Source organism: Rousettus aegyptiacus, unplaced genomic scaffold (assembly GCF_014176215.1).
Source record: "Rousettus aegyptiacus isolate mRouAeg1 unplaced genomic scaffold, mRouAeg1.p scaffold_m13_p_11, whole genome shotgun sequence".
NCBI classification, from domain to species: Eukaryota; Metazoa; Chordata; class Mammalia; order Chiroptera; family Pteropodidae; genus Rousettus; species Rousettus aegyptiacus.
The window spans coordinates 61,534,620-61,559,243 of record NW_023416286.1 but is presented as its reverse complement, the minus strand read 5'-3'; the positions used below and the strand labels follow the sequence as shown (position 1 = coordinate 61,559,243).

Genomic DNA, 24,624 nt, shown 5'->3' with positions numbered 1-24,624 from the left:
TAGCCTCTATATGACAAATGTTCCCAGCATATGTACAGTGAAAAATTCTGTTTAGAGTTCTATTTGAACCAGACTGCACCAAAATGTGGCATACATGTGTAAACTCTGCTACAAGCTATACCAAAGCCATCCACATCCATTTGAAAGTAAGGACTAAATAAATTAACAAAAGGACTAGGATGATTGAAAACATATGGTGTCTTATAGTCAGCAGATTTGCTTTGTTATGAACATTTGGCCAGGATGTTTATGAATAAGATAGAGGTATTAAAAAGAAAAGAAAAAACAGGCACACTCTGTGATCTAATACATACTTTGATTTAAAATATGTAGTTCACAGGTATCATTCATGTTAATTGGGGTCGGGAAGGCTCTCCATTGCCAATGACAAATTAATTACCATCTTTGGACAGTGCAGTGTGTACTGATGACCTGTAGGTTGTGTCAGAATTTTTATATATGTGAAAGGATTTTGAAAAATGTAAGAACTCGATTTGGGAAGGCATCTAGAGAATTGATTTCGAATTATTCTAAGAGTAAAAAAAAATCAAGGGTCTTTGTTAAAAAAAAAAATGTAACTCCATATTATCAGTGTAGTAATTATGGACATTTTCCATCTAACAGATAAAAAACACCAAAGCCATTTTAGGTGTTAGATATTTTCTAGCATGAAATTATGTGTATGATATGCTTTGACCTAGAAATAACTATCAATAGGCTTTACAACTGTTTATTTTCATTATAAAATGAGCATTTTGACAGGAAACACTGTTGATGAAGTCTTTTGAAAAGATAGGATTCTGAACATATTAGGTATATAAAATTTAAAAAATTTAAAGTTGCAGGAAGAGTGGAAATACTTTTCTGTTGATAGAAGGATTCAGAAGTGATCTCCAAACAAAATGGGGATGAGGAGGAAGCTTCTTCTTTCTCCCCCTTCTGTGTAACCTTTTCTCTTCTTATTTTGATTATATGTACCTATTAACTTCAACCTCTTCCTGGCCTCAAAGTGAAATCTATTTTTTAAGAGCTAAGAAGGAGTGTGTATTTAGAGGAGGAAGAAAACAACACATATTTGATTTCATGGTGCCAAGCTAGCATTTGTCTCCAGCTTTGCCATTTTAAGATCCTAAGCTTTTTCATCTAAACTCTGATGCACCACCTTAATTTAAAATGTATGAGGTTTGCCCTGATGTGTTGTTGCATCAGTTTCTGTTATCAACAAAATCAAAGCTCCTAACTTTCTTAGCTATAAAGAGATGAATTGTGAATACCAGGTGAATTTTCACAAGTCAACATCCCAACAAAACAGAAAAAGACAAGATAGCTCTGTCTGAAAGAAAAAGTGGCCTAGCCTGAAAAAGATGAGATTTTATTTCTGATTTTCCTAGATGTAACCTAGATATTAGGCCATAATTATAGTTCCCACTGTCACTTAATAGAGCAGCAATCCTCAAGCTTTCCTTTGGAGATGGAGCAGTTGGGGGTTGCATTAAAATGCAGATTCTGATTCCCTAGGCCTGAGGTGGAACCTGATATTCTTTACTAACAGCCTCCGGATGATGAGATACTGCTGAACCAGTGACAGTCTGGTGTCCACAGTGACCGTTGTGTCTCCATGGCATACAAAATTTTATGAACTTGCACTCTTTTACACCTTCTTCTCAGAGGCTAGGTGAAGCCAAGGCAAGAAACCAGTCGAGGGCAGATTTTTTTTTTTTTTTTTCCTATTACAGTCTTCATATACATGCAGTGCTTGGAATACAAAAGTGAAACTTTCTGGGTCTCAATTTCTTGTTGTTCAATGAAGGTTACAATTTTGTTGGTTTTTTCTTTTTAACAAAGGGTATAGTTAGGCCAAGGAATTGAGGCTGAGTAAGGAGAGGAATGAGGCCATGAAGGACTGAGGATCAGAGAAAAGGTGGTAGTGTTTTATGTCCCTGGTTTGTCTGTCCCCACATCATTGAAGTCGGAGGGTGGAGGGGAAGAGCTAGTGGTCAGAGAGTGAACTGCTCGGAGTTTAATTTAGAGAAGGGTAACTGCTATTAATAATGGCAAGTCCTAGGGTATGGCTGTGTAAGTCACATAGTGTCACTTTTCTGCTCCCCGGTATTTTGAAGGTGATGGAGGTGTGGAAATGAAAAGCTGAACTTATAACTTTAAAGATGTATTTTTCAGTTGGGTCCAGATTTAAAACTGACACAGGCCTTCTGTGTACCCAGTTACTTGACTTTTACATGTGTAAATGACATGAAGTATTTGACAGGCCTAACTCTGAAGTTTCGGAGTGATAAATAGGTGATAAAGCATTGGATTTTAAACTCTGGAAAATTAGGTCAGCCAGCTATACAAAAACAAGGTTTAATAAGCAGCAGATGCCATTTTGTCTAACTCTATTAGATTTGCCACGCAAAAAAAAAAAAAAAAAAAAAACATTATACGGAGTAAAAATCATGCACTTGCTGTGCTTTAAAGGGCTAAATGGATTCTCGGCCGCCACCCTGGTACTCCTTCCATTAAATAAGCACATACAGAGACTGGCGAGTAGGTCATTGGGAATCTGCAGCCACAACACTGACAATAATTTTGCTCTCACGTGGACATAATAGTAAGAGTTATAGTTTTATAAGCAAAAAATTAAAAACCTCCAGAGTCCATCTTAGGGTAACATATATCATTTTATGCCCAATTGTTGAACATTCAATCTGATACTAAAATCTTTCTCCGTGATGAGCAGTCGCTCAGTTAATGATTCACTTTTACAAAGGTACAGTGCCTGCAAGCAAGTAATTGCTGATCTAGATTTTATGTCTCCATCTCTTAAAGTTTACTTGGTTTATAGTTTGGGGGTATGGAGTAAAGGTGTAAATGTTTTAGGTATATTACTTATTAAAAAAAAAAAAAACTTGTCTTCTTGAAATCTCCCTTAATAGTCTTTTATATATGAGTTATTTATGGGATTTATATGTATCTATTGTTATAGAGATATCTAATAAACTTATGTAAATATACATAAGTAAATATATAATAAAGTTTAATACAATCACCAAGGTTTTTTTTTGAAAATGTCCAATTTTATTTTTAGTCACAAAGACATAGAACTACACATTAATTTTTAACTGGCTTTTGGACTAGATACCACTATTGTGAGGTACATGAGATGATCAATTTATACAACTCTTGCTCCCATGACATTTAAAAGCAAGGAAGGAAACGCATTATTCTGAACTCCCAGGTGAAGACATGGACATTTTGCAGAGAGGCGGAGAAAGTGGCATAGTAGAAGCCTTGATTTTTGGAGATCAGGCAACCTGCCTCAAATCAGTTCTGTGGCTCTGTGCCCCAGGTTCCTCTTTAGAAAGCTGAGATAGAAATGCCTACTATAGAGCAGTTACGAGGGTTACAGACAACACACATACAGCATCTTGTATAGCACTTGGCTCTGTAAATCAGAGCTCAGTCTAACTCTATCAAAATGCCTTCATTGGCACGGTTCTATATAAATACTCTGGTGGGCATGGATTAGGATACCTAGATTTATAAGGCATCATTTCTGCCATAAAGAAATGATTATCTAGTGGAATAAAAAGCCAACTTTCTAAATGTGTATGTATTGAACCACTTACATATGGTGGACAGTGCCCTGGGTGCTGTGTGTACCCAGTGAACAAGACATACCAGGTAAAGTCGTGGAGCTTACATTCCAATTCCTTCATTTCTTATCCCTTAATGCCGTTGACAACATACATTGACTATTATTATTACTACATCAAGTAATGTTGACTCTATCCCTCAAATATGTATTTATTATATCTTGAACAAAAATGAGAACAAAAATGTTAGGCATTTCCTACTGAAGAATGCAAATCAACTCTGATAAATAACTTGAGGTAAGATTTTTTATGAATATATATTTATATCAATTTGCATATTAGTTTTTTTAAAAAATAAATTGCTTCTTAGATTATGTGACATTGCTGCTGTTTGGTAAATTTATTGTGGAATTTAACCAGATGGATTTGAGGTTATTTACAATGGGCAAAATTGAATACAGAGTGAACCTGTCCTGTCAGCTTGTATTAAAATGTAGAACGTTGAAACTGAGGCTTTTATCAAGGATTGGCCCACATGTATTTTAAAAACAGTATCTCTGGGCCAGGGAATTTGTTCAAACATCACTGTGATCTCTAGGTCATCATAAACAGCATCTCAAAAGAAAAGTGAAAGTGCCCTTAGAGTAGAAATTAGTGTTGTGACAAACTTGTAAGCTGTCTGAAGTGGGCAACCTAGAGCGAACATAAAGAGGGTTATGTGTAATGTTATGCTTTCCAGGAGATCATTTATGGTGAACTGGAACTGTGCAAATCTCTGTGAGAATGTGGCCTATAAAATATTATGTAAGCATTGTGCATGAAATATGTTTTGTTAAATGAAATTGAATTCAAAGTTGCACTAAAAATTATCCTATCAGCATGAACATCAGCCTAGAAATTGGATGCAGTCATTTCCCATATTTTATATTTTAACATTTTCTAATATTATGGAACATTTCTCCTCTTCATGAATCTGTCTGCCAATGCTGTAAGTTTGTATTATTTTAAAACTTTTCGAGTTATTTGACAGACAGGGTAGGATAAGGATAGGTTGGATAGTAAAGTTATATGGATTACATATATCAGTGTTAAATTACCTCAAGTCAGAGCATAGAAATTCTGAATGGCAAAATTATTTTTAATATGACAGATCAAAAAGGACTGTAGACAAAATTATGAAAAGGTCTAATAAAAAGCACTGAGGCTTGTTTGGGGAATAATGGTTTGCATATTAAACATTTGTAGTGTTTACTTTTCAGGATTGAATAGCAGAGACAATATGGTTGCTCTATGTTGTTTCTGGGATGGATATTTTAGGTGGTTACATCATTGGGAACAAATTATCCTTAGTTATGGCGTAGCCATGGTCTTTTCTAGCTGTGTGTAGTCAAAATAAATGTAAAGAATAGACTTAAAGATAAAAAAGAAAACAACATAATTCACAAAAAGCCGTAGCCTTCTACAACGTGTAGAATAGTCACTTTTACTTTCTAAAGGTGATGGTGGAATATGAGTTTGATTCTTCCTGAATGTTTTTCAACATTGGGCATCTTTTGGTTTGCTTTTTAGTCAGACATTGTCCAGACGTATGACTCCTGCAGCCTATGGTATTATGCTCTCTCCTCCTCACTGATCCCACTCTCCAGGGACTTCTCTGTCCAGGACACTGTTAACTGGTACCCCTCTCCATTCTTGGCAGATGCCTGAGGGCCATGTGCAGATATGCAAGGCTTTCTTACTCGTCCTAGCTAAAAAAGAGGGGAAAATTGAAATGCTAACTAGAAGAGAGAGTGGAGATTTCTAATTTGTTTTATTGTTTCATGTTGTTTTATGTGCGAGTCCAATTGAAAAATCTTATAGTTTTTGTAAACGTTGTAGTAATAGAAATATGGAAGAGATAGGAAACATAGATAAATAAAGGCAAAGCTCCTCGTTGATCTTTTTCTCAACGTAAGATTTCAGTTTATTTCTCTAACCGCTTTGTAAGTATCTTCCATACTAAAGAAATATGTCTTTTAGTAATTTTGAACCTTGGAATGCCATACCTTTTTGCTTTTAGTAACCTTTTTACTTCCTATTAGTCTGTTCTATCTTTTCTTCACTATCTGAAAGAATAAATGGATGAGTGAATAGAGTGTTTTCTTTGGATGTTTTAATAGGTTGTGCACTAAATTTTAAAATTATCTCCATAATCTGTTCTGTTATTGTTCTTTCGTCCCTTTGACTAGATAGTTAAACTTCCAAGTAATTTCATTTTTTAGTTTAACTTTTGTTATTATGTTACTTTTGCATCCTAAATAAAGAGTTAAAAGCGAAATTAAAATAACATACATTTATCATCATTTCATTTACATATCTTCTTTTATCATCTTCTATTATCCTGCTGTTTCCAAAATATGGAAACATTTTTTTTTTTAATGTTGTCTTTCTCTGTGTTTTGTTTTGATGTTTTCTAATCACCTAAACTATTTGGATGTGGATGACTTGCTATTATTTTGATTGTTGAGAACTTAGAAACTTCCAAAATAAAATTCTTATGTCTAATTGTCAAAGTAAAACATGTACATGAAAATAATTTTTGACAGTCATTTACAAAAGAAAGGAAAGTGATGACATGAAAGTAATAATCTGGTAGACACAATCCAGTAATTTAACTTATGGATAATAAATATATCTCTAGTAGATAACAGAAACACTCAAGAGGAAAGCAATAATTTATAGTATAATAGAAGAAAGCTTATTCTGATTTTAAAAAATCTGAGATTCGAAGTTAAGTTTTATATACTCTAGACTAAGCTTTTATTATCGCTTATTTAGTATTCATTGTGCCCACCATATTTTAAAATATATTATTCTGCACGAATTATGAGACAAAGGCTCCAAAGTCTGGCCTTTCTGTATGGGAAGGAAAATTCGATTTTGAATTTAGCTTACTTGAATAAATGATATTATTTAACTATCCTAGTACAGCTTCTTTTACTTTTCTTTCCTAATTTGCATTTGAATTTTCTAAACTACAGAAAATAATCAGGTTTAAAGAAGAAACATGGTGGAAAAAAAATTTGAAAATTATATATCTGATAAGGGATTTGTATACAGAATATATAAAGGACTCTTATGCCTCGACAATAAAAAGACAAATAACTTAAAAATTGATAGAAAATTAAATAGACAATTTTTGTAAACAATATATACAAATATACAAGAGATGTTCCACATTATTATCTAATAATGATGTGCATGTCAAAACTACAATAAGCTGCTTCTTCCTACCCAATAAGATCGCTGTTGTGGTAAAGGAAAAATAATTTTTTTTCCTCCAATCTTTCTAAATTCTTCTGATTGGACTAATAATCAAATTAACAAGAGGCAGATTAACAGGAGAAAATGACCACATGTATTATGTATGTACATATAAAGATGCCATAAAAGTATAGGACTCCAGGACTGATCAGGGAGTTAAGGCTCTTATGCCATCTTGAGTTGAGGAGAAATGGGAATGGCGTAGTGGCTTGGGACTTCAAAGAGCAGGAAGGCAATTCACATGGAGATGGAAAAGCAAATATTTGGTATAGGCCATTTTTACCAATGAGATACAGAAAGAACTTTGATCAAATGGGCCTTGCTAGGTTCCTCCTTGTCTGTCACACTTAGTTCATATTAAACTATAGTTATCTGGTAACAGCTCCCTTCGTAGAGAAAGTTCTCAATCTAAATTGTTTTAGGCTATTAGAAGGAAGGTCAAAGATTCTTTCTGAGTCTTTTATTTCTTAAAAATAACCAGCTTACAGTAATCAGTATCTCAAGAGACAAATAATAACAGGTTTGGGCAGGAAAATGGCAAAAATGGAAACTTCACCTTCCCACATTGCTAGTGGGAATATAAAATGATATAGCTGCTCTGGAAGAGTCTGACAGTTCCTCAAAAGGTAAGCACAGGATTATTATCTGACCCAAACCCAGCAATTCTACTACTAGACATATCTAAGAGCCCTCACCACATCAATAAAGAGCCTGCCTCTCAAACCTTTGGTTTTAGATATATGCAGATTCTTTCAACCCCTTCTCACCCTTCCCAAATCAATCATCAGAAACTATGAATTCTCCTTTCACAATTATCCTGGTTTCCAGATATATTCTAGGCAATATCAGAACTCCAATTTAGTTTGGGCTTTTCCATTTAAGAGCTATATAATGTTAGCAAATCACTTCAACTCTCTGAGCCTCAGTGAACTAGAGAATAGAGTTGTTTCTTCTCTTCTATCCTAATAGTGCTGTTATGAAGACTGATTGATACACCTGTATTTTATGAGTCATTATTTTGAAAAATTATATGAGGTTTTCATAGAACTTATTATACACAAAACATTACATTATTTTACCTAGTCAGTGCTTAATAAATGATTCTTATTAGACTTAAAAATAACAGCTACACAAATTTGTAGGGAGAACAGGACCAGGAAAAAAAATCAGGATATCTGAGATAATCAAAGAACTAATGAAGTCTTACAACAATTTACAGTAAAACCCATGTGAGTAGTAAGGGCGCAGCTTTAAAAGTGTCACTGTTATGTCATTGAAAAAGATAGAATAATTTTCTAACTAATCATAAACTAAATCTATAGTTACATTTATCAGTAATAATAACAATAATAATAATAATGCTTAACATTTATATAGTGCATACAATATACTACTCTTTATTCTAATTGCTTTACATATATTAATGACATTTACCCTCTATCTTCAGGACTTCCTTCAGTTAAATGACTTTTCTGTAAGGTCATTTAATAATAGGTTACTACCTAGGCTATAGTACATGGGTAGGTATGTAGCATACATTACACATACAGGATAATTCATAGATACTTTTTTACTATTGCTAATTCTAGACTCTCCATTTATTCGCATATACTGAAAAGAAGGAGCAGAATTGCTGATTTCCCCCATCTTTTAAAATATTTATTTATGTTGAAATACAGCTTATCTGTCAATTGAATTTGTTCCTTTGGTTGAGCTGCTAGTTTTAACATAATTCTCTCATTTATTCCCCTTTTATTCAAGCAAAGTGCCATTTAATTTATGGCTTCTTTTCTATCCCTCCAGCGTAAGCGTCTTAGAAAATAAATAAGGCTCTAAGTCCTCATTTAGTCTTTTTCAGCCCTGTTGATTCTAGCAGAGGATTTGAATCTTGTCAGTCAATCACCAAGCTATTTCTTTAGGTCATCAGCTCTCCTTCTTTTCCTCTATCAATTCTTTTCTTGTAGAAAATTATAAAGGTGTTTTTATGGGACTTTTGGTATTAAAGTAGCCACATGTTTTTAATCAGAATCAGTCACTTAAAATACCATGGAATTTACGCTCACTTTGGCAACCATGAGATCACTTGGAAAATAGCCTGGACTGAGGTGAGATTCCTAAGACTTCTTTTAGTTGTCATTAATCTGCTCAGTTTTCAGGGTGTGTTCATGGGCCTCTGTCCCATTGTACACTGACTAGATGCATATATTGAGTAATGGTGCCAACGCACTCCATGTAATTTTTCCGCTTGGCACACTTTTTGACTTAGGCAAATATTAATATAGGGTCTGTTTAAATTCCTATAGATAGAGAAGATATACAATGTTAGAATTCTTAGCTAACAAGGGATACTGCCAAATGATAAAATATTAATTCTATTACTTTATATGCAGATATGTGAGAACTAGAAGCAATTATCTTGACTCTAATTGCTTCATATATGAATACGATTATGATGTTACACTCATTCCATCTGTATTCTCAGTATAAAATAACATCCACATAAGACAGTCAGAAATTTCATTTAAAAGTAAACCTTACCGATGTAAAATATATTAAGGCAATAAACCAAGAGATTAAACTTTCATAAACAGTAAGAGCTCATTGTTTTGTAAATGAGCGTATAATAATATCTTTGTAGCTCAAATGAAACCATAAAACTGACTGGGGGCCTGACTTTTTTTGGCAAACTTTTGATTTATCTTTTTAATCTGTTCTTAGCATTGTATAGCAATTAAACATTGAAAATAGGCTCTAGTCTTCTTGCCACATTGCTCTTCTCCCATTTCACTGCTGTCATTTCTTTTATAATGACAAGCAATTTAGAGGAACAAGAAACAATTATAATATAAGTAGCTCCTGCTGTTACAGGTGTTTTTTTACTAATGAATAAAAATGACTGAAATTATAGAAAGGTGGGATTTAAGGAAAGATCCCTTTTGGGGGGTTAGAAGATTTAAAGATCTGTGGACAAAATTGAGAAATTAAGCACAGATTTTTCAAGTAGTATTTATGTCAGAGAATTTGACAAAATAAGTGTTAGTTGTTGAAAACACCCATATTTTTAGGTTGGCCAGATTTAATTGCTCTTCTTATACCGTAGTCTCAAACTTTAGTGTGCATCAGAATCACCTGGAAAGCTTGTTAAAACACACCTCGTCGAGAACCCCATCCTAGTGTTACTGATTCAGTAGGACTGGAACGAAGCCAAGAGTTTGTATTTTAACAAGTTTCCACGTCCAGGGTCCACCTTTGAGAATCACTGGTCTAATAGAAGGCAATGACTTTTGCATTCTTTCAGACCACTTTCCTTCAAGAAAAACTCCACATGTTTGACAGGCACACTTTCAAGTTCATGATCATGACACTGGCAATTGATAGACTCAGGTAATAGTAGACTCACTTAGGATAAATACTTTTACAGATGATTACATGACTCACCTAAAGCCATAAAGGCAAACCATACTGGAAACCCGAGAGTATTTTCTTTCGAATTCAGGGCTGTGCTCTCTTCTGTAAGCTGTGTTCATCTAAAAGAAGTTTCTGGAACATTGACCATTCCCCTAAAGGTAATGGTTTAAGGAATTATAATTTTGGTTTTAATTATAAGCCTGACTTAATTCAGAACAGATGGGTGACTCAAACAGCAAGGTTGTTATGAAATTAAATGGGCCACTACGAGAAACTTCACTTTCCTGAGTCCTCCCATTTTTATATAAATGACAGTTTCTTGGTTATAAAATCTCAGCTTTGAATGTTGATAATTTATTCAGCAAAGATTAGATTCATTTAAGTTCATGAGGTAGTAACATATGTTTAATAGTTCTATCTGTATATTGCAAAAATAAGCTAAAAATTAGAACACTTTCATCCTATTGTGTAATGTTACAAAAAATGTGTTTCGCATAAAGATCACTCTGTGTTGTTCTATATCTATTCCAGTCATGGGAGGGGAGAAAGGGAGGAGGCTCCAAGTGAGTGTTAACAGGGACATAAAAAAGAAGAGAAAAAAAATATATTATGTAAATTGCAAGAGTTAGCCTCATCTTTAAGCTATGCAGAGAAGAACTCCTTAGTACAATGTGATTTCAGCAAGGGTCTTTTAGCCCAAATGATTCTTCCCCAGAACAACTTGTTGAATAACTAAATCTCATGCAAGATGAACCAATATCTTTCATTTAATAACTGAAGTCTTAAGACCTATCAATAAATAAACATGCTTCCCACCATACAGGCTTTGAACTTAAGCATATTTGCAATGAGGTGCATATGATTAAACCGAACTTCTCTGGTGAGCAGACTTTGTTCCAGAAAGTATGAGCGAGCATGAATTCACTTGACAAATATTTATCGTGTACCTACTATGTGTCAGAAACTCTCTTGGGGCTTGAACTTCTTTGTTGAACAAAACCAAACAAACAAGATCGCTCCCCTTTTGAATATCCTGTATGGGACTAAGGGGTAGAGATAATCAGTAAATAGTAACATAACTTTAGAGAGCCAAAAGTGGAAGCAAGGATCAGTTAGGAGACATTTGCAGCAAAATAGATGAGAAATGATAGAAGCTCATACCATGGTTGTAGACGTAGAGCTAGTGAAGAGTGGTTAAATTCTATAAAAGTGTCTTGCAAGTATCAATAATAGGACCTATCAATGGCAGGATAGAGGCTATAAGAGTAAGAGAAAAGGAGAGTATATGAAAACAGAAGAAAGTAAAAATTCATCCTTTTTAAAAAGAAAAATGAATTGCATCATTTTATTATAGATCCCACAACTATGAAAAGTTATCTTTCTTCTGACTGCTCTGTAGATATTTTCCCTCCCTCCTTCCTACTCCTCAGAACTAAATATAATGGATTCTCACCTAAGTCAAATGGTTACCTTTCTTGCCCTAATACTAGGAATCGGGAAGAAGATAAGTTTGTAAGATGTGAGCAATGGGTTAATTTTCTGCATTTCAGTTAAGACTTTCTTTAAAACAATTTGCATAATGAAAGGCTCTTTTATAACCCTTATAATTTTAGGGAACATGGTATGAAATGTGGATATCTTTGGCTCTCACCAGCTTTGGGGCACAATTAAAAATGTATTGACATTGATATTGCTAATTTCCAAACAAGATACTCTTCCCCCATCATGGCGTCCCTTTGACAGCCACTTCCTTGACCTCCATTAAGACCTCTCTAGTTGTTTCTTACTGAAACCAGAATATTTGCACATACATACACCTTACCATTTCACCACCTCTTCCTAGTTCTGTTGCTTCTATTGCTGCTTATGAGACCTGTGCAAGAGGTGGTTTACAGCTGCCACTGCTGTCACCTCCCTCCTGCAGTCTCTTGGATTCTATGTCTTTGAGTTCCCAGTGTTGTACACTCTCCAGGTAGCAACTAGAGTTTCATTCTCTTAGTTGTTACTATACTGGAGCCACCCTGTGATGAACTGAGCTGTGATAATGCTCCTCTCCCTACCATGGAGGTCCACTTTTGTGCTTGGGTCTTAGAGAAACTTCAGGTCTCACTAATTCTCTAGAAAGAAAAGAGCTGCTCAACTTTTACTTATATCTCCTTCTCTTACTTTATATCTCTTCCCTGGGGCCAGAGTCAGCATAGACACTTAAGTAGCCTCTGAGGCCTCTAAATTCCTGGCTTTCTCTAGACACAAAACTGTTCTTGAATATAGCACACTCCCCTTTTCTACGCTTATCACCTTACTTTAGTGGGTTACCGTTGTTTTAATCAGATACAACCAAACTCTGAATCGCTGGTTAGGCTCACCTGGCACTCACAGGACAAGTCTATTTTTGTCTTAAGAAAGGAAAATAACCTTTTTTTTTTTTTTTTGTAAAAGTAGTTTTGGAGTAGACTTCTGAATGTTATGTTGAGTTAGTTTCACTATATTTTTATCTGTCCACTTATCTATTGCTTTTCTATATTAAATGGAATGCCCCACCCTTATGTTGTAGATTGCCCTGGATTTCCACACTGACCCACGTGGGATAATAGAAGTTTGAGCCTGTAATAACTTGAAACTGATTTGGAATGGTTTCTGTTCTGGCTTTAAGATTGTTTTTGTTCGAATGTGACTATTGTTTGTTTCTTAGGAGTTCCATGGCCGACTTTGGAATTTGGATAATGAGAGATGACATTTCCTCTTGGGATAGCTAAATCTAGTTGATAAATTGTTATTGTGAAACCTTTCAGGGAATGACCTATCATTAAACCACACACACACACACAAAGACATTTAAAAAAATATGATGAATCTGACTCAGTCTCTTGAAATCAAAGAAATTAAAAATTAATGCCCGGAGTTCAAAGTCAAGTATGCAATATTAAGTATCGTGGAAGTATTTTGCTCTTGGGGAAAACGTTATGCTTGGATCTGAAAAATACCACAGCATGATATATAATGAAAGCCAGAATTTGTTTCATCATCTTATTTAGATACATATCTATTTTTTTCCTATTTATAAACTTATGGTAAGAAGAAGGATTTATAACCAATTTGTTTAATCCTATATTTGTCTTCATAGATCTGAAATATTCCACAGTTATATTCAAACCAATTCAGAAGAAATGCCTCTTCCTGGCGAAAGTTTATATATTTGACTTTGAAATCAACACTGTGTAGCATTTAATGCCAAAGCAAATGTGACATCAAATTACCTTGTATTCATTTAAATGGATTTGCAGATTTAGAGCAGATGGCACGGATCCAGAAAACTAGGGAAAGGACAATGCCAGCAGATGATTGTAAAGAAAGAAATGAAGTAAATATCTGGGAATTAATCACTTGTAAGGTTAAGGTCCATTCTTGAAAAGAGTCAGGAGCAATCTATTCTGCAATCAATTTGCAAGCAGCGAGAGCGTAACAAAGTGGCAGGTAACATGGACTGCTCAAAAACAAGCATACCAAACAAAATTAATTGCCCCCTTTGACAAAGTGACTGATCCTAAAGACTGGAAGGCTCATTGGTTGTAGCCTAGTTTGACCTTTGCACAATAATCAATGCTATTTCACATGGAATGATCATTGACAATGTGCAAAAAAAAAAAAAAAAGGCTTGGGTGGAAAAATCAGGTAGATATTGACTTGGCTGGGAAAATACTCTTAGGCTTGGTCAATAAATTGTGTAAGGACAAGTTTGCGGTTATTTAGAAGTTTCTCACAGATTTCATTTTGGATCTGAGATACACACACACACACACACACACACACACACACACACACACACGGATTCATGAGAGAATATAAAACATGCTCAGAGACCTGAAGCAAAATCAGCTCTGTTGGAGCTTCTTTGTTAGAATTTCTGAAGAGGATTGGGAACTCAAAGTGAGTTTTAACACATTAGAAGCGTGAACAAACTTAATCGGGAAGGAATTGCAGAGTGATTAATGCTAAAAAGTATCAAAGAAAAAAAAATCACTTAGCTCATAGACGTAAAATGTAAAAATAAGGCTGCTCTGTTTATATTACTATGACCTACTTGCCCTGCCTCTTATACTGCATCTCTGTCCCAAACCACACTTCCTTCTGCAAGATTTCGTGCACATCTAATCTGAACTTGGCACCAACCTATATCAGCAATATCATTTGCTTACTCAGAATGTAAAGTCTTCTTATACATTCAGTGAAAGGCTGTAACTTTTAGGCCTCAGTCACTGAAAGATATAACAAGATATAAATAACAAAAAATAACAGTAAAACTCTGCATAAGACTAAGTATGAGGGAAGAGTAGTTGGTCAACTCAAGAATGACAGAACTATATTTAATTTTTTATTAAACTATCTTTTTGAGTAGGGATAAAACACAGCTACTAATATATTTAATCTACTTTTGTCACTAAATATATATTTTTGTCATTCTCAATAAAAATACTTCAAAAGACCTCATTGGGCCGGTATGATGAGAAGAATAATGTTCTTCTCTTATATGCCAAGATAGATTTTAAATTGTAATAATGACCATGGTTATTACTAACAAGTGTCTTCATTCTTGAAAAAGAACTAATAATAACTGACAACTTTATCACCTATATGCCAGACACTCATAATTACTCTGTGTATATCATGTAATCTTTACAACATCCTATGAGAAAGTTTCTATTATAATTTCCATTTTACAGATGGGCACTAAGAGTAACTGGCAATATGCTTACGTCTCAACTTTTGGTAAAATAAGGAGACTTGTTTTTCAGTAATTGTCAATGATACATCTTTCCAATTATGTCATGATATACATCCACTCTGATTCAAAGGCTCTACTTTGGACATGCATATCCCCTTTTCTATAGGATTGCTTTAGATAATATCCTGCACTACTGTTAGATTAGATTTCCTCTGCTCAGAGAAGGTAGACTATAGTTTGGTAGTTTCTGTGCCTTGGTAAAAAAATAACTTTAACCTCATCAATTTAATATTACCAAGTAGATGAAAAAATATAGAGTGATTGTTTCAAGAATTTTAAAAAGTAAACAACATCTTTAAAATAATTTAATTAGCATTCTCTAATTTTGCATAATATCTGTGGAGAATGTAGTCCCAAATTTATTTTTAATATCATTTGTTTGAAATCTTTTTCAGCTATATTATTGAAAGAACAAAACAACCCTGCTAAATATTTTATTTTCAATTGATTATAATTGATTGTAATTGTTACATTTCAAAAGCTTTATTTAATTTGTAAAATCCAGTAAGAATAACCAGTTATGATTACTTTATAAATATCTGGAGAAAAATAGTTTTGATATGATATTAAAAATAAAAATTAGTAACCACAAAATTCTCTTTTAATGCAATATTGTTTAGAGTATTAAGAACTTTTACCATTAGAATATATATATAAATTTAACTTTCTCATTTTATAAGTTTATTTTTAAAACTTTTTAAAAAATGAACAAACATTTTATACTACATTGCAAAATATGTAATTATAAGAATTAAAAATAATTATAAAAGTGATAAACATTTGTATCATCAATAGCATGTAAAGTTGTATAAAATTGTTAACGTTCTTTAAATTTGAATATTTTACCTTCCATAGTAGTTTGCTAATGATATCCCAACAGTAACACAGTTTAGAAGTATTCTTAACTGAAACTGCTTTTGGTTTTTTCCTTTCTCATTTTCTTACTATGAGGTAACTATAGGCTTCTGTGTGGCAGAGATAATTTTAAATAATGAGAAGACAGTATACAGGAGAAATAAATATATGAAGGCTTGTGTAAGGATTACACATTGCTCTTATAAGAATAGATTTTAGTCCTGGTCTTTGTATGTATGTAGTATTTATTCTTGATTTGTTTCATTGGTTAATATTCTTTGATTTTTATTTCTAGGAAAGTATTTTACAGATAGATACCTACATTATATTTAAAAAAACAAACAAACTCCATGTTTTAACTCTTTTATTTTGATTTCCATTAAGCATTTATTTAAAATGAAAGTCTCTGAGTAATTGGACTTTACACTTAGGAATCACCATACAGGATATTATACTGTTGTTGGTATTGTCAATCTGGTCAGCCTTGATTTACCTTTTGAGTACCTTAGGTAAGATTTAAGCAAAATTAGAATCATTGACCATTTGCCAATAAAGTTTTATTCACTTGTAGTGAAATAATGTTATTCTCAACTTTTTCTGTTCCTCCTTTGGAACTGGCTTCTGGGGGCCACTTAATTTGACACCTTTGGCACATTGAACCAGAACCTGGCTTGGGAAAACCCAAAAGCTACATTGCAAATGATCTGCCAAGTGACCCATGAACAAAAGAGAGATTGGGTTGCCCTTTGAAATAAACCTATTTGAATTTTATTATCTCAAGAGCACCCTGTGTTTCTAATCTTGTGAAAGGTTAGCATTCTATCCATCAGAACAAGATTAGAGTGCTAGTTGATGTCTGCTCTTGATGATAACTGAATGCAGCAGTTGGAGCTGGAGGAAGGAGATGCATTACCATCTGCAGTTCTAAATGAGAGTAGAGAAATGGGTGTGCAGGGAGTCACACTTACAGCAAAAGCCACAGACCCCTAGGTCAAGGTATTTAAAACAAAATAAAACCAAAACAAAGGACAGCTCTTTGAGGGAAGCTGTGCAGAGCCCTTTAAATATGTCCCCCAAAAGCAGAGCTGTTTTAAGATTACCTTTGAGGAGAATACCCATTTTTAATATGTAGATGGATACCTTCTTAAAAACCATTGCTTATTGTTTTGGGGAAGTTTTTATGACACACATTCGAATAAAATAAGAATGATATCACTATATAACATATGGCTAATAAGAATGAACAAATATAAAAGCTTTAATAAAGTATAAAATAATAAAACCTGTGGTATGAATGAAAAATTTTTAAAAATACCCAACTGAATGTCTTCTGTTGGAGACTTTTACATATGATCCATATAGTTCAGAAGATGAAATATAAATAATTTGAAAGTTATTTTTAAACTTATACCCATAGATCAAAATAAGCATATTTCTTATAAATGATTTAATTTAATTTTAAAATTATGAAAAATAAGGTGTGTGCATTCTGCTCTACATAATTTCATAAAAGATGTCAGCACTCAATAACTGACACTTTACTTAATAGTTAAAAATGATTGTTTTTATTTATTGCACTCCCAATGATTGATGTTATAAAAGTATAATAGTTATCATATAACATAAGATTAATGAAGTGAATTTTTTTTTCTTTAATAATAATCTCATTACTGACTGGCAAGGTAAATTTAATCAGTGTTAAGCAAATTTAGCTCAATGTTTAATTAATTCATTTGCATTTATATCTTACACAATAATACTTAAGTCTCATCATGTACCCGTACAAGGATATCTATTGTTTGTTCACCAAAAGGATATAATTACCCTTGAATAAGACATTTATGATGCCAAGTGGGGTTGATGTTCACTTCCCTTTGATAGATTTAAGGAATAAAATGATTCTTAAGAAATGACAGGGGGAGGCTGTGCCATGTCTAAGTCCTATCCAACAAACTGATACATATGGTGACAGGTGATTGAAAAGTGCCTTAACTGTCTTTGCTTTTTTTGTTGTTGTAAAATGTTTGTGCAAACATTCTTATAATTACACAGTTTATTATCTTGTGCTAATGTTCATCAAATCCCCACCAAAAAATCTGTAGAGTAAATGACTTTAAGTGTATAGAATTTTTGATTTCTAAAGTTGATATTCCTTTTTTGTTTCGTTTGAATTGACATCTATAATAATGAACTATAGACTCTTATTGAATACTGATTACATCAATTTATCCTTTCTCTGCCTAGAAATAAATGGAAATTATCTATATTTTAAAAAGCAGTCAATTGAATACCAAAGTGTAGATGTTATTATCAATGAATAATTACCTAACCTTACTGGCACCATTATTTTGCAGTCAGCATGCTGTGCCTTAGAGATTACTACTTATTTATTTTTTTGTTAAGTCTTTTTTACTTACTAGCATGAATCCACTAGATTTAGAATTGAGAGACTCACATTTTACCCTGCTTCTTTGTGTATATATTCCATGATTTTGAAAAATTTCTTGTTAATTTTCTACTCTCTCGAATGCATTCTTTTGGTCTTAGTTCTTAGTTCTCCCTTTGTAGGTTTATTAGACAAAATAGTTTTATTCTATATTTTAAAACAAGTATTTCCCTCTATCATCAAGCAGCATTTTTGTGTTTAAAAGGTCTTTTACATGTTAAAATAGTTATGTTTTCCAGCTATGAAAATAATTTATGGTCATTGTAAAACCTTTGGAAAATTAAACAATATACAGAGAAGAAAATTCAAATAGATCATAATCTTCTGCTCATTTAAAATCATTATATATATATTTTATATTTATCAGTATGTATATTTATACTTTTGGAGGGGGGGTTGTCCTAGATATATACTTTTGTATCTGTTTTCTGTTTTTTTTTTTTTTTTTTTTTTTTTTTTTTATCAAGTCTTATGTTAGGATAAACTGCCTGTGAATCTGATGATGTTTGTGTTTCAAGAACTATCACTTGAATAGACCTTTTCCCCAGCCTCTGTACCTAATTTTTTACTTAAAATTTTTTATTATATTTGTTAAAGAGGGTCCTCAAAATTGCATCTGTGAGTTCTATACCTGAAGGCACACTGCCTGGGTTCATAATGCCAGCACCATCATCTCTTAGCTATGTATTGTGGAAATTACTTGGCTTTTATGTTCCGATTCCCCAAATGTAAAATTCAGATGATAATGATAACTACTTCATAGGGTTGTTGACAGATTAAATTACTTAACACATGAGAAGCTCTTGAAACAATAGCTAACACATAGTTATAGCTTACTGAGTATTAGCTTTTAAATATTCTTTAAAAACAGTTGTAAATACAACAATATTTTATAGTGTGGATATTCCCTTTTTTGTTTTTGTTTTTAATTGTGTCTGTTTTTCTACTAGAAATAGAAGACTATCATTGTACCTTATCATTGCAATTAAACTCTTTTGTTTATTAGTGTTCTTTTCTACGGATCCATCCTGGGTTTCTTTTTTAAAAAAATGACTTCAGTAATAAATATCAAAGAGTCAAAATTATTTCTTATAAAATATATGTAGTTAAAAACAATTAAAAAATAAAATGTGAGATATAGACAAATGTGTGAATATGTTATTATTTAAAACTCATACTTATATGGACGTCTGCTTTCATTTAGACATCTGTTGAGCAAAGAAAACTTAACCAGAACATACTTTATTTATTTATTTATTTATTTATTTATTTATTTATCTATCTATCTATCTATCTATCTATCTATCTATTTATTTTTTAAGTGAGGCGACACTTGCTTGACCTCACAGATTACAAGGACCTTGTCAGTTTATAATCTCTTATTATTATTATTATTATTTTTACTTTTTACACCTACAGCACCTGGTCTTCCTAGGTGGTCTCCCAACCAAGTACTAACCAGGCCCGACCCTGCTTAGCTTCCAAGATCAGACAGGATCGGGCTTGTTCAGAGTGACATGGCCATAGACTTAACCAGAACTTTAAACATGGTTTCGGTATTGCAGTTTTTTTGAAGACCAGAAAGGTTATAACTTAACGATTTAATGTTAAGATGTAATACTGTCATTAAAACTTTTATGTTTAATTGTGCTTTTACAACTCAGCATTCACCAGTTCATTTAAATTCTTCCTTCTGTTGTCTATGCTATGTGTTTAAATGACACCTTAGACGAGGGTAGGCATCCTCTTTTCCTTAGGCATTCAGTTAGCTGGGCATTATCAAAGTCTGTTACTCCTTCTTCCCATCTTCATCTTTCCTTCCCTCACAATGGGATGAGCTCACTGCCTTGTAATTAATGAAGGCAGAGAGTGACTTGGCAGAGAGTGTTAGGTGATGATGGCAAAGGAACAAGAGATGTGGAAGAAAGGAAAAGAGATAGCATACCCTTATCACCTGGACCACTGCTAGTGCTCTTTATATATTCTCAACACCTCTTTAATCAATGCAATGTTCTCTTCCTAAGATCAGAACACTAATTATCTGCATAGAGAAAAAAAAAAATAGGAGAAAGAAAGTAAAGGAAGAAGAGAATCAGAGCTTTCAAGATGTATACTTTGGCTCCTCCCTCCATCATCATTCCTCCTTCCCCTGCCCATATGACCACCATCATGCACTGGCAAAGTGAAACTGTTGGAGAACTGTGAAGAGTCATAGTGATTCAGGCTGTACAGATGCCTGAATCCCATTCCCAGAGATTATGATTTAATTACTCAGGTATGCAGCCTAGGTATCAAGATTTGTTTTAAGCCATTTTAATGGGCAGCCAAAGATGAGAGCCGGTGAATTCTATGAAGAAGGCAAGAGGAGGAAGTCTGATTTGGTTGCTCCTCCTCCCCCTCCTTAAGAGCCTGCACAATCTCTTGGTCCATTAGCCCCAGGTCCTTGTCACTGACTTTTTGCCTATAAACTACCTCTGGACTCACATCTCAGAGTTCACCTTGGTGCTTTGATGCGGTGAGGCTTTTTTCACTCCTTGGCCCAACAAGTAGTTGAGTTAAGAAGGAAAGGGAGCTGGTAATACACTATCCCCGTTCGGAAACCTAATTGCTTTTTTCAGTTGAGGAAAACAAAAAGTTAGAAGTGATTTGAAGACCTATATTTTAGATGCTTAATGAGTTAAATAGGCAACCTGTGTTTTGGGTAGTGTCATCCCTGAAAGAAAAATGAAAGCAGGGTCCTGGGCAAGGCCCTAAGGACATTGTCAGTAGACCAAAGCTAAGAAGCTGTGCAATGATGAAAGTGAACTCTGAAAGTATCTCAGCTTTTAATTTCATATGCATTGCTTATATTGAGGTAGAAATGCAATCTACAGGCTCAAAACAGTTGTTTGTTTTTGGCAGTAACCATCAACAAGTTTCAAACTTAATTTATGATTCCCAGAATTAATAGTTTATAACACCTTGTGAACATAAATGGCATGATCAGTCTTTCTTACTTTAAAAGATATGTTCAGGAGAAATAACCTACAAAGTAATAAAACATTTATCAGTTTAATGTGTAAAGGATCACTAAGTATAGAAAAAGTTTAACCTTGAGAAATGTGAATTCGAATCAACAATTTCTGTAAACTACTTTATTGCTTCAAATCTCTCTATATCAACCAATTACCTAGTGCTGCTTTCCAGGTAACTTTCCTTTTCACGGCTAAATTGCACACCTGATTCTGGAAAATCTTATAGCATTTAATCTCTTCAGCTGACTTGATTTTAATAGTATTCGAAAAGTCTAGTCGATTAGTTTAAATATCTTGGGAAAAATATAAAATGGTGATGTCCAATTGGGCCAAATAATGCATTTTAAAATACATTATTATCTTTGGTTTTCTCATTTATTGGTTAAAAGTGCTTCCCAGAACTCTTATGTTTTCACTTATTTAGATGTAATTTATAAGAGTTTCCAGCACACAATGAGAGTAACATAATGAAATATCTTTTGGATTAATATAGTGAACAATTTTAAATTGTGTATTATAGTACTGTAGTATTTTTAACAGCTAATATATTTATTATTTTCTGAAGATAATTGTCCTAGATTTATGGTGAACATTGTATTTTGTTATAGGGACTTATAAGATGTTAAAAGCTACTTTAAATTCTTATTTTCATTAATTATTATAAAGAGAAATTTTAAAAAGGAAATTATAATAAAAATGTCTTCTTTTACCTAACTAGGTATAAAAGTAATGTATTATTTTTTTCCATATCTATACTGTCTATTTTATATGCCAGATTACTGTGGAATTTTCTCTTTGTGAAATTCTCCAGAGACTCATTAGACCACAACCTTAGAAAAGTTTAGGGGTGTCTACTTTAAAATCACTAAAGTCACCAAATTTACTAAATCATATAAGTGATTTAAAAATTTACTCTTGAATTTTAGTTACCTCTCAGGAGAATATAAAGAGATAAATGGGCTACAGAGCTGTCAGAGTGAATTTTAATATATAAGATAAAAATAATGTAGGAAGGGAACTTTTGTTCTATTACTTAGAGATAACAGAGTAATAATTAAATGTCTTCCTACCTATAAGAATTTAAAGGTGTAATTTGTTTTGTTAAATTAATTTATCTTTAGACATTTCATTTAAGATTTTGACTTTTTATGCCAGTGGTTGGAAAAGATTTTCTGTAAAGGCCTGTATTTTAAATAGTTCGGGCATTTTGTACCACATATGGTCTCTGTAGCAGTCTTCTTTGTCACTGTTAGTTTTTCATTTCTTTGATTTTATTCTAATATATCAATGTATAGGTGAATATATTCACCTAGATAGATAGTTGATAGATAGATGATAGATAGATAGATAGATAGATAGATAGATAGATAGATAGATAGATGATAGGTAGATAATAAGCACATATTGTAAAATGATATATACAATACGATATATATGTACATATATCACAAAATGAGGCACACTTATTAGCCAACTATTTTAAGCATTCTTTTGTGTGCCAGTCACTATTCTACATACTATAACTATTATCCCATGCTCTGTGACTGATTTTGTTCTGGTGGAATCCACCCCTTGGAGAAGGATATACCAGCTGTAGGACTTGACTATGTTCCCCAGTCTTAGTTACATCAACTAATTAGTATTAGTGGAAAAAATAATCATACATGAACATTATTTTGGAAATAATTTATATTTTATTTTAGAATGCATTTTGTAATGTACATTTAAGTGTTGTTTTACCTAGTGTTTAGTAATTTATTATATTTCTCATTAATTATTCATATCACAGTGTGAAAATTTGACAGGATAAACCGCAAAGACACCCCATTCTCCTGTTCTTTCTTGGAACCCATCCTCGTCTGTAATGGTTTGGAGCTCTGGGTTTTGTGCTTGTTCAGTGGTCTAGGGCAACTTGTTTAACATTTTTGAGCCTCAGTTTGCTCATTTGCAAACTATGCTAGTATCCAATTTACTTAAAATGCATGTAAATCTTATAATGCAGTGTCTGTCACTGTGTATGCCACCATAAACATCAAGCAATGTCTTAGGCGTTATCTCTAGTTATGGTTGAAATTACCATTATTCATTGTATCAAATTCATTTGTCATCTTCATTTAAGGTCTAGAATCTTTACTGTCCTCCTAAAATGTAGCGAAGGCAAATGAAAATACTGAAGATAATTCTGTTGTCATATTGACTACATTTTAAACCAGTTTGTGTTGGGGCGGGGGCACTTACTTAAGGGACCAAAATTCGATTATGATAATCCATCAAACAGACAAGACATAGATTACTATTATTAGACTACTTTGAATTATATAGGGTTCTATTAACTCCTGGGATGAATTGACTGAATAAACTATTATGCTTATGATCATGTAATAAATTTAATCTATGAAAACATACACATATACAGAGAGAACAAGAAAAAGTATAAATTAAGAGATAAAGATCACAAATGAAGTTTTGCTTATTACAACATTGTCTCAGAATAATTATAGATTCTTATTTTTCTCTTTTAGAATAAATTGTTACTTTGAAAATAGTTTCATATAATTTCATCTGCATAATTTTTAAAATGCATACTGTAGGTCTGGTTCTTAAACTAAAATGCAACTGATATTTAAGAAATACTACTAAATATAGTAGGATTAGGATATCTTTTCATAGTAGTTCTTCCCTCTTATGACATTTTTAGCCTATGTTATGAAGAAATAAAAGATGGCTTACTTTTGTTTATTAAAAAGAACAACAGCAAAACAACGTTCCAAACTGAGTTTATTCAGTTCAGCAGATTAACTGTTAAGTAGAAGAAGGCTTTACTGCAATGTGTAAGATTCAAAAGTGGTTTAACAGTTAACTCAAATGTAGCATGCTGAAAAATGAACAGGACAAACAAATAGAGACTCATAGATATGGACTATAGACGAGTGGTTACCAGAGCGCAGGGAATGAGGGAGGAGCGGGGAGGTAGATGGGTCAAGGGGGTCAAATATGTGGTGACAGAAAGAAATCTAACTATGGGAGGTGAACACACAGTATAAACATATATATGCCTTACTGTTAAAGTGTACAGCTAAAACTTATTGGATTTTGTTAACCAATGTCACCATAAAAAATTAATTAATTAATTTAAGAAAATGTAACATACTGGGCATTGCTTAAATGAAGTATGGACGTGAATACAGTCAGCTTGGTGAGATCATGGCCAATGAGGTCAAG

General features: G+C 33.1%; 1 protein-coding gene and 1 pseudogene across 2 annotated transcripts in view; one reads left to right on the top strand and one right to left on the bottom strand.

Annotated features, from left to right (window-relative positions):
• GPC6 (glypican 6) overlaps positions 1-24,624 on the top strand; it is a 974,073-nt gene that overhangs the window by 445,821 nt on the left and 503,628 nt on the right. The gene's annotated exons all lie outside the window — the stretch shown is intronic.
• Positions 19,799-19,917, bottom strand: LOC118609520 (annotated as a pseudogene).